This window comes from Hippocampus comes, unplaced genomic scaffold (genome assembly GCF_001891065.2).
Source record: "Hippocampus comes isolate QL1 unplaced genomic scaffold, H_comes_QL1_v1.1 scaffold38, whole genome shotgun sequence".
Taxonomy (NCBI): Eukaryota; Metazoa; Chordata; class Actinopteri; order Syngnathiformes; family Syngnathidae; genus Hippocampus; species Hippocampus comes.
In genome coordinates, this window is record NW_017805716.1 from 659,006 (window position 1) to 667,823 (window position 8,818).

Genomic DNA, 8,818 nt, shown 5'->3' on the forward strand with positions numbered 1-8,818 from the left:
GTGGTTTTTTGTGTTGCGGCTGCTCCCTTCCCAGCTAATGCAGCAGCGCGTTGCCATGGTAGCGGGCGGCTATCACCAGCATAGGTTGGAATGTTTACAAGGCATTAGCGCCAAAGTGAAAAATATCACACAAGAGACCGTTGTGATGACAGTGTTGGACATGTGACAAGGCTGACCACTGCGTTCATCGACATCGTAACCGGGCTGCGAAATTTAATTATTCGCCATTAAATCATTCTGATGTTCGGTGATCATTAGCTTTTAAAACGTGGTGGGGGGGGGGGCGCCGCTGCGTATCTAATCACGCACTTTCTAAGCTACTTCCTTCCGAGTTTATTTACATTTATGAAAACTAGAAAATGCGTTAAGTGAATAAAATAAAAATTTAAAAAAAAAACAACAACAAACAATAAAACTGGACACTAACTGAAATTTTCACTTTTTTTTTGGATCACTTCAACTATTTTTAAAAATCCTGAACTCGACAAATAGCCCATATATGTCAATATATATATATTTTAAAACTAAAACTAATTCTAAAAAAAAAAAAAAAAAATCTAAACTAAAAGTATTTCCTAAAAAAACTAATCATAATTATTCCTTCAAAAACAAACTCACTCAAAATCGCAATTAGAGCCAACTGAATTAAAAAAAAAACCTAAAAACAAAATAATAATAAAAAATAAAAAATCGACGATAACCCGAACCAATTGTCAGCCTGCCACCTTGGGATGAACAGAGGGCGCTGCAGCGAGACACACGGGAACACAAAGCGAGGCGTTAGCAGGCCTGGCATTATTTAAAGGCAGACAAAAAAAAAAGAAATGCGCAAATGCTGACGTATGTGGGGGGGCGGGGGTGTGTGAATGATTTCGTGTATCTCTTCCTCCTAGCTAACAATTAGCATGTTAGGACGTTTGCATGCCTGACTCAGCAGGTGCAAAGTGTGTTGTAAAAATAGCCGCTCACCTTCCCCGTGTCGTTCCGATATATATTTATAGCCGGGCTTTTTCCCCGCTCGTCGGTGCTCCTTCATAATTGATAAGCTTTCCGGGGCGCGCGTACGTTCGCCATTTTGCCGTGATGAATCACGGTCGATGTAGTCACTTCAACCCAAAAAAAAAAAGCGGAATTAGTATTCCGACAAGAAGCTGAGCAAAAATGCGCTTTATTCCCCCCAATGGGAAGTGTGAGGCAGCCCGGAGAGGCTGAAAATTGGCGAGCGAGTATAATGGGGGATGGAGAGAGCAAAAACGGCGATAGCCTGTTGGGACGGAGGGCAAGAAAGCTTCTGCTGTTCATTTTTGTGCCGCTATTAAAGCAAGTACCCGCGTGGAGCGCCGGCGAGACATTTGGAGAGGCCATTCCCGCCCTCCCGTGCATGCGTGGGGGCTGAAGGGCCCGAGCAGGCAAGAGAGAAAATTGAAGAGGGAAAATGACTCACTCACTTTTTGTCTGTGCCATTTTTTTTTTTTTTCCCTCCCGTTTGCTGACGGTTTGAACCGGAGTTGACTCGCTAAAGCGTCGACGACTCGGCGGGGGTTAAGAAAAGGACGCGGCGAGGTCTGACACGTCACCGATTCTTTGATCCGACGTGTCAGCTTCCAATCTTGTCATTGGCTGCCTTTTTGTGCTCAATCGACAAGACGTACTTGAGTTTTTTTTTTTTTCGTTGCCTGAACGCACGTGCAACTTCTCTGTAACCCCTGGAAGTCATCTCATCGCACAGCGAGAAGCGACGCCGTGCTCCAATCCGCGTCTTTTGACACCCTCGCGGAGCTTGTTTGAGTCCTTCCCCTCCATCTTGCCTATTAAGCCCACTTGAAAAAGCCCCGCGTCTAGTCAGCCAGTTAATTAGCCGCGCTATTAACGGCCCTTAGCCGTAGCCTGTTATTGTCAAGGCGGCAAACGGGAAGATAATTATCCACAACTTTTCTCTCGCCTTCGCACGTCGGCTGTCGGATCAGCGAGTGTGTTGACGCTTTGAACTCGTTTTTTTTTTTTTCTTTCGCCCCTGCGCGGCAACACTTTCATACGAGCGATGACCGCCGTCGCCGATACCGGCATGAATCGGCGATACCGCAGCTACCGCTACGTCGAGTTTTTGAGCTGATACAGCTCGCTCAGATGTGAGGGGTCTTGCAAGGCGGGCACAACCGTTGCGTCATGATTAATTCATCACCCCCCCCGCGAACGGAATGACCTGTAAATTTCTGCTCGACCGACTGAAGTTTTACAATTCCGCACACGTTTTTTGCTCAGGCGGCGCGGGTTAGCTTAAATGGCGGCTGCGGCGCAGCATTAATTAGCCCCGCGTGGCATACGTTTAATGAAGCATTCTCAAAGGTTTGTTGTTGATTAAACGCCACGTAAAATGTTGACGGTAGCAGTGCCTCAAGAAAATGAACAATTTATTATTATTATTATTATTTTTTTTTTTATACGACTGTGGTGCAGGAGGGTGTTTAGTTTCATAGTTACTCCCCCCGCCTCCTGTACCCCCGTTTGGCGCTTTCACATCAATTGCTGCGTTGGGTCTATCTCGGTGACAGACTGAGACTGCTGTTTTCTTCCCTGATCAAAACAATGTTGTGTTCTACTGTGATCAAAACAATGTGCCCCCTAGCGGATAACCCACGAATTGCATTTTATTCAAAAGATTCATTCTGTGTCTTTCATGCATTTTTTTTTCACTTTTAAATTATCCCGCGGGCCAGATCGAACCTCCTTGGGGGGCCGGTTTCGGCCCGTAGGTCGTATGTTTGACAGTCCTGCTTTATAAAAACCCTTCAGATGAAAAACAAAAAATAGTCGTGCTTTATAAAAACCCTTCAGATGAAAAACAAAAAAAAATTATAAAAATAACACCGAGCTCCTCAGCAATTGACATTTGGATCGATCCATTTTTCTTTTAAATTGGTGTTGCTGCATTACTCACAGGCTGTGTGTGTATCCATAGAGAGGGCACGCCACTGCAGGTGAGACCCCCCCCCCCCCCCCCACCCCCCCCCCCCCCTCCCCCTAACCCTAACCCTAACCCTAACCCTAACCCCTATCCCCCTATCCCCCTAACCCTAACCCTTTCATCCTTGACTGCTCCCATCTTCCTTCCTCTCACTTTGCAGCCTCACAAGTGAGTCACTCCTTCCCTCCCTGCAGTTCACGCCACGTACGATGGGATTCAACTACTCTTTAAAGCTAGAAACGTAATTGAGGTCCGAAGATGCAAACGGTGGTTTTTCCATTCTTGGGATGGGGCGTTCGAAATAATGATGTCATGAATCGGTCATTCATCTCTGGGGTTTTTCGGTTTTTGTCACGATTCACCCAGTCGCGGTCTGTTTGCTTGGCCTTATTTACGCGCTGGTATTGCAAGCGCTTCCCTTACTCGCAATCTTATAGTAACACCAGCGCGTCCGGTGCGAGGGCGGCTGCGGCGTTGCGATTTCATATTCCTCGACCGAGCAGATGGCAGCGTAAACATCCGTCGGCGTGCCTCTGTGACAAAGACGCAGTTGACGAAAAACTGGGTTGCCTTTGATTTGCCGGCCCTGTAAATGGAGAAAGCCGTTTGTGTGTCTTCTCTGTTTTTTTTTTCATCACGCGTCCCTTTCCCGATCCGCTAAAAAGTGAGCCACGTTGACATTTTTAATCCCTCTTCTTCACGTCCTTGATTCTTGACATACGGGCACCCTGGGAAATTGGACTTCCATGGATACTCTGATGTGCAACCTTCCCTCCACACCAATCCCCCTTACCCCCCCTCCCTCGCTCTGCTTTCAGTGTTGACAAAATCTCAACGCAGCATCTTGTCTACAACTCTTCCCTCTCGAGAATGGAGGCCTCCTTTTGGCTCCCGCATGTACCGTATTTTCCGCATCCGTTTTCTCAAAAGCCAGTACAGTGCGCCCTATAATCCGATGCGCCTAATATGAAGACACCGTAACTCTGCGTAGCCACGGTGAAACAAATAGAATCCCAAAAAGCCTCGTTCAATGTCAACTTAACGAAGGAAGAAGGAGACAAGCAAAACTTCCCCGGATATTTAGCCACTTGTGAGCGTGAGTATGTAAAATAAATGCTTTATAATATAATATAAATAATAAAATAACAAAAATAACAAAAATAATAATAAATAAAAAAAATAAAAAAAATAAAAGAATAATAATAATAAATAAAACAAATAAAAAAATAAAAGAATAATAATAATAATAATGAATAAAACTAATACAATAATAATAAATAAAACTAATAAAGAAAAAAATAATAATAAAATAAAATAAATAATATAAATGTCTTATAATCCGAAGCGTCTTACACTGCCGAAAATACGGGAATCTGCGCCGGTGCTCAAATGCATTGGCAGGCGCCGCGTGATCCACAACGTGGGCCGCAGACTTGGCGGCCAAAGTAGACATAAACAGGGCGCTTCCTAAATAGAAGCTTCCGCTTCACCTCCCGTCTACGACGGCAACAAACACGGAACTCCGGCCGGAGCTTGTTTTTCCCCCTCTTCCAGACGTCTTTGCCTTTGACTGATCTGTTTGTCACGCTCTTTAATTGGAAAACGCTCTCCCAGCGGGCTCGTATGGCGCCATCCTTCTTGAAGCTCCTATTTATTTATTTATTTATTTTTTAATACCTTGTTTGAGATCAGCAGGCCGGCTTGCAGCTGCTGTATAAGCCATTCGCTTGTGATTAGTATATGGGGCTGGCATGTCTACCAGCGTTTGAATAATGAGCTTGTGGTGACAGTTGGGACGCACTGTAGTTTTTGTGGGTGGAGGGATGGTGGTTTGGGGGTGGGGGGGTGCAACATGAACAAATGAGCAGGAGGAAGCGAGGGTCCCCGGCTCGGAAACGATGATGCGTCTGCTTCATTTGTCTCCAAGGAGTGCCGCAAACATTTTCAGCCCTCCCTCGAGCTTTTAGTGTTTCTATTGTTCCCGCTGCTAGTTTGGTTTCAAGCTTGAGCATAATCCTGGAGTTTAGCTACTTCACCGTCTTCTTTCTTCCTCTTTGGTCGTGGTCGAAGAGGAACGATCGCGATCCATCAATCGGCGACCGCACGATGAAGCCTCTTAATGTGAAACAGCCTCTAATTCTCTGTATCGGGGGATTATATGGAATTGATTTATGGAGGAGGAGTGAAATTACTCGTCATTTGTGGGAGAAAAGGGGACATTTTGTCTCCGGAACTTAGCGCGGCACGCTAATGGAGGAAGCTGAGCTTTCGGACGTCTTTGCAATTACCGCGAGAGAAGGTGCTAAGGCGACGTGTCTTCAGCTTTTCTTCGTGTTTACTACGAAGCGTTCACATCTCCGGCAGAAGCTCATAAAGAAACGAATCCACCCACCCCCCCCAAAAAAAAAAAACCTAATCCCAAACAGAACACCGGCGTCTTATTTTGTTCGCAAACAGTCATAAAAACTCTTGTCTACATCGCATTAGATCCATTTCACAGCAGTTGTTTTTGTCCCCCCCCCCCACACATACACACACCCTCACCCCCTCACCCCCTCCTCCCTCACTTAATAAAAGCCTCAATGAGAGTGGAGGCTTTCTCTCTGCTTTCTTCCCCGGCGATAGCATATCTCGACCCTCCGCAGTTGCCAGGCTGCGTTGCTAGGCGACTAATATCTACTATTATGGGATTCAAACGGACTCAATGGGGAAGTTTAGCACCCGACAAGCTGGCCTTGTGTTTGTACGCGGCGCGGTGTCATGTTGCGCCGCGGTTTCCAGTTGTACTCAAGGGGTGGGGGGGCGGGATCAACAACAGCTGCAACTCAAATAAATCAAGTTGTCATATTTGCCGGTAGTTTGCAGCAAGGTCATTTTTACCGAGATAAGATGTGGCGTTATTTTCATATCTCCAAGGACGTACTGCAACTAAGAGAACGAACGAAAGCAGCGTGCTTTGTTTCGTTCGGGGGTCGAGCAGATTTCGCCGCAAACTCACAGTACTGCCGAACGATGGCTCCAAAGCAAAAATATTTACCGCCGATCGCTCTGAAAGAGTCAAATATGTTTGATTCAGGCACGTACGGAGGTTAGTAGAGGTCAAGGTGAAGTGGCAGTTGAGAGCGGGCCAATTTATGCGACAACGACTGAGCGTCCGCCGTGCCTCTCGATGTTCGCACAATGGGATGCGTGCGCACACAAACAAACGGCCTTCCTCCGGCGCCTCGTATCGATCGCTTCACTCATTCTCGCCCCCCTTCAAAGGTGGCTCTCTGACCTCCCACGGTCCCCCTTCCATTAAAAGTATTGCGGTCGGATCTAATAAATCACATGTACAGAAACACATGACCCGATGCGGGCTGGCCGCGCGTCATTTTGGGCACGCTAAGGCAGACGATCGACGCCGATCACCGAGTGTAAATAGGCTGTGATGACATGTTTTTCTTTCCTCGCCAGGGGACGACAGGGCGATTTTTCTTGATTTATGAATCAGATTCATTGCATGAGGATTTGCTTTGACAAATAAAACAAAAAAACTTTCCAAATAGAATCTGGTTTGTGGAAATACAGTCATGTTACTGGAGGTCAAAGATTCTTTCGGACGGAAGATTAAGACTTAAGAGTTGTTTTTTTGTTGCGTGGATTTGAAAGCAGAAATGAGTTTCTGTAAGCCATCAATCAAAGCGAGGATTGCGTCATCCAACTCTGGCCGCGTTTGTTGGTTTTCGCGGGGTTACTCGAATCATGTCGAGTAAAGCTTTTACACCAAATGAGCTCCCATAAAGACAATGGGAGTGCACGAGTGCGTCCATGTGTGTTGTTCGGGTATCTGTCCGGGTGATGAATGGTCCGACCGGGCTGAGTAGACGAGAGTGTCCATAAAACACCTAAAATGTCCTTCGCCTCTTTCTGGCTTATTGTCTCTCCTTTCATCTTTACTGTTTCTCATCACTCGCGATCCTCTGTTGCCTTGTGTTTTGTCTCTACTCGCACATGTCATCCATCTTTCCTCGACTCTCTCTTTTGTTTTGTGCTTCTGGCTACAAAAAGAGGGGGAAAAGAAAAAAAAAACCCTCCAAACAAATGAGAGCAATATCATTTTACGGGCTAGCGACTTCAAAGTTTGTTTCGCAAAATGAAGTAAAGCAAAAAAAAAAAAAAACAACACCCAAAAAGTCCCCGAGGGGACAGAATGAGGACGGACGTTAGAGAGGGTGAAGCTGGCGAAACGCAGACAAGACTGAACAAGTCTTTTCCGGGCCCCTCATTTTAAATCTATCGACGTGGATGCTAGCCTCAGCCTAGCTAGTGCTAAGCTAGTTCATATCTCAGGTCCAGCATCCAAGTTTGCAAACTCCCTTTGCTAGCACAGCGTTAGCCGGCCAACAGTGAGGAGTTAGCCGGACAAATATTTCCGTCGCTAGCACAGTGTGAGCCGGCCAGCGGTGAGGAGCTAGCCGGCCAAATATTACCGTTGCTAGGACAGCGTTAGCCGGCTAAATATTCAGTCCGCAGTGACAACAAAATCCGGTTTCTGACTCCAATGGGGGAAATTCTGATGCAGTGTTTGTTTTCAACGACCAGCTAGCTACTCAGTTCGAGTCACTAGCTACTAGCGTCTGATATGGGGACATCAATCAAGCGCTTCATAAAACTTTTGTCTTGTCACGCCGAACCTGTTTTCTCCACACGACCTCAACACCCTTCGTGACTCTTTATCCTAATTTGTGCCGGTGCCACTGAGCATCTTCCTGCCAACAACACCGCCCGCCCTCGCCGAACCAGCTGAGATGAAAAGGCCCCCCTAGATCACACGTCGGCTAAACTTTGATCAAACTGGCAACGGGTGTAAATAGGATCATTAATAGGGATTTAACGGAGGGGGTCCGCCGTCCACGATGAAACGTCCGCGAGCGGCGCGTCGACCGCAACATTCATTGGGATGTAATCTGGAACGTGTCATTTGTCTGGAGTGGACGGATGGAGGATTATCGTGTCGTAAAAAGAGAATCCAATGTATGTGATCGGTGCCCTAAAAAAGGAAGTAATGAGCTTCACGGCCACTTGCTGAGTATCGTCGGCATCACGTTATGCCGCTAAAAGCCGCGTAAAGACCCAGCTCGGATTACGGCCATCAGATATGGTCAAACGGGCTTCAATCCAATTGGAATCCGCAAATCAGTTTTGTCTTCCTCCCTAAACGCCTTACAAATATGGACGCGATTATATCGCTTTTTTCGAAGCCGCAAAAGCCGCCGGTCGGGGTGGCTTTTGGACTGCAAGCCTCTTAGCGACGTTGGCCGTCGAAACAACGAGTCAGACGAGACCGACCGCGGCGAAATATGTCAACTATTCTTCTCGTCTAATTAGGTTCCCAGAAAGCATCTCTTTGCTTTTGTTGTCATCCCAACCGCATACCCCAGTGAAGTCATCCGTTGCTTGAGCCGTAACAAATTGATCCTGAATGGAGATTTTTGTTTTTTTTTTTGAAAAGGCACGAGCCAGAGCGGTGACTCTTATATTCCTTCATAACATTATTCATGTGGCCTTTGTGTTGGGATCAATTACGTTGAGCGTCTGTTTATGCAGCCCAGGTGGCATTGTGGCCGTCCATTGTGCACACGTTTAAAGGCCTCTGACCTCGGCCATCTCCGTCGACTCTTGACCCTCAATCGACGCGATCGTCGCTGATGCGCCCGTCCACGCAGCTGTCACGACTTACTTCGTTCGATTCCATTTCAGAAGCATCTTTTGACTGCTTCTTTCATACCTTTTGGCTCTCCTTCTTCCGAAAAGGGAGTATGGCAGTTGGCGCCCCCCACCCATCTCCCCCCGTTTCCTTGCCTTCTCTGT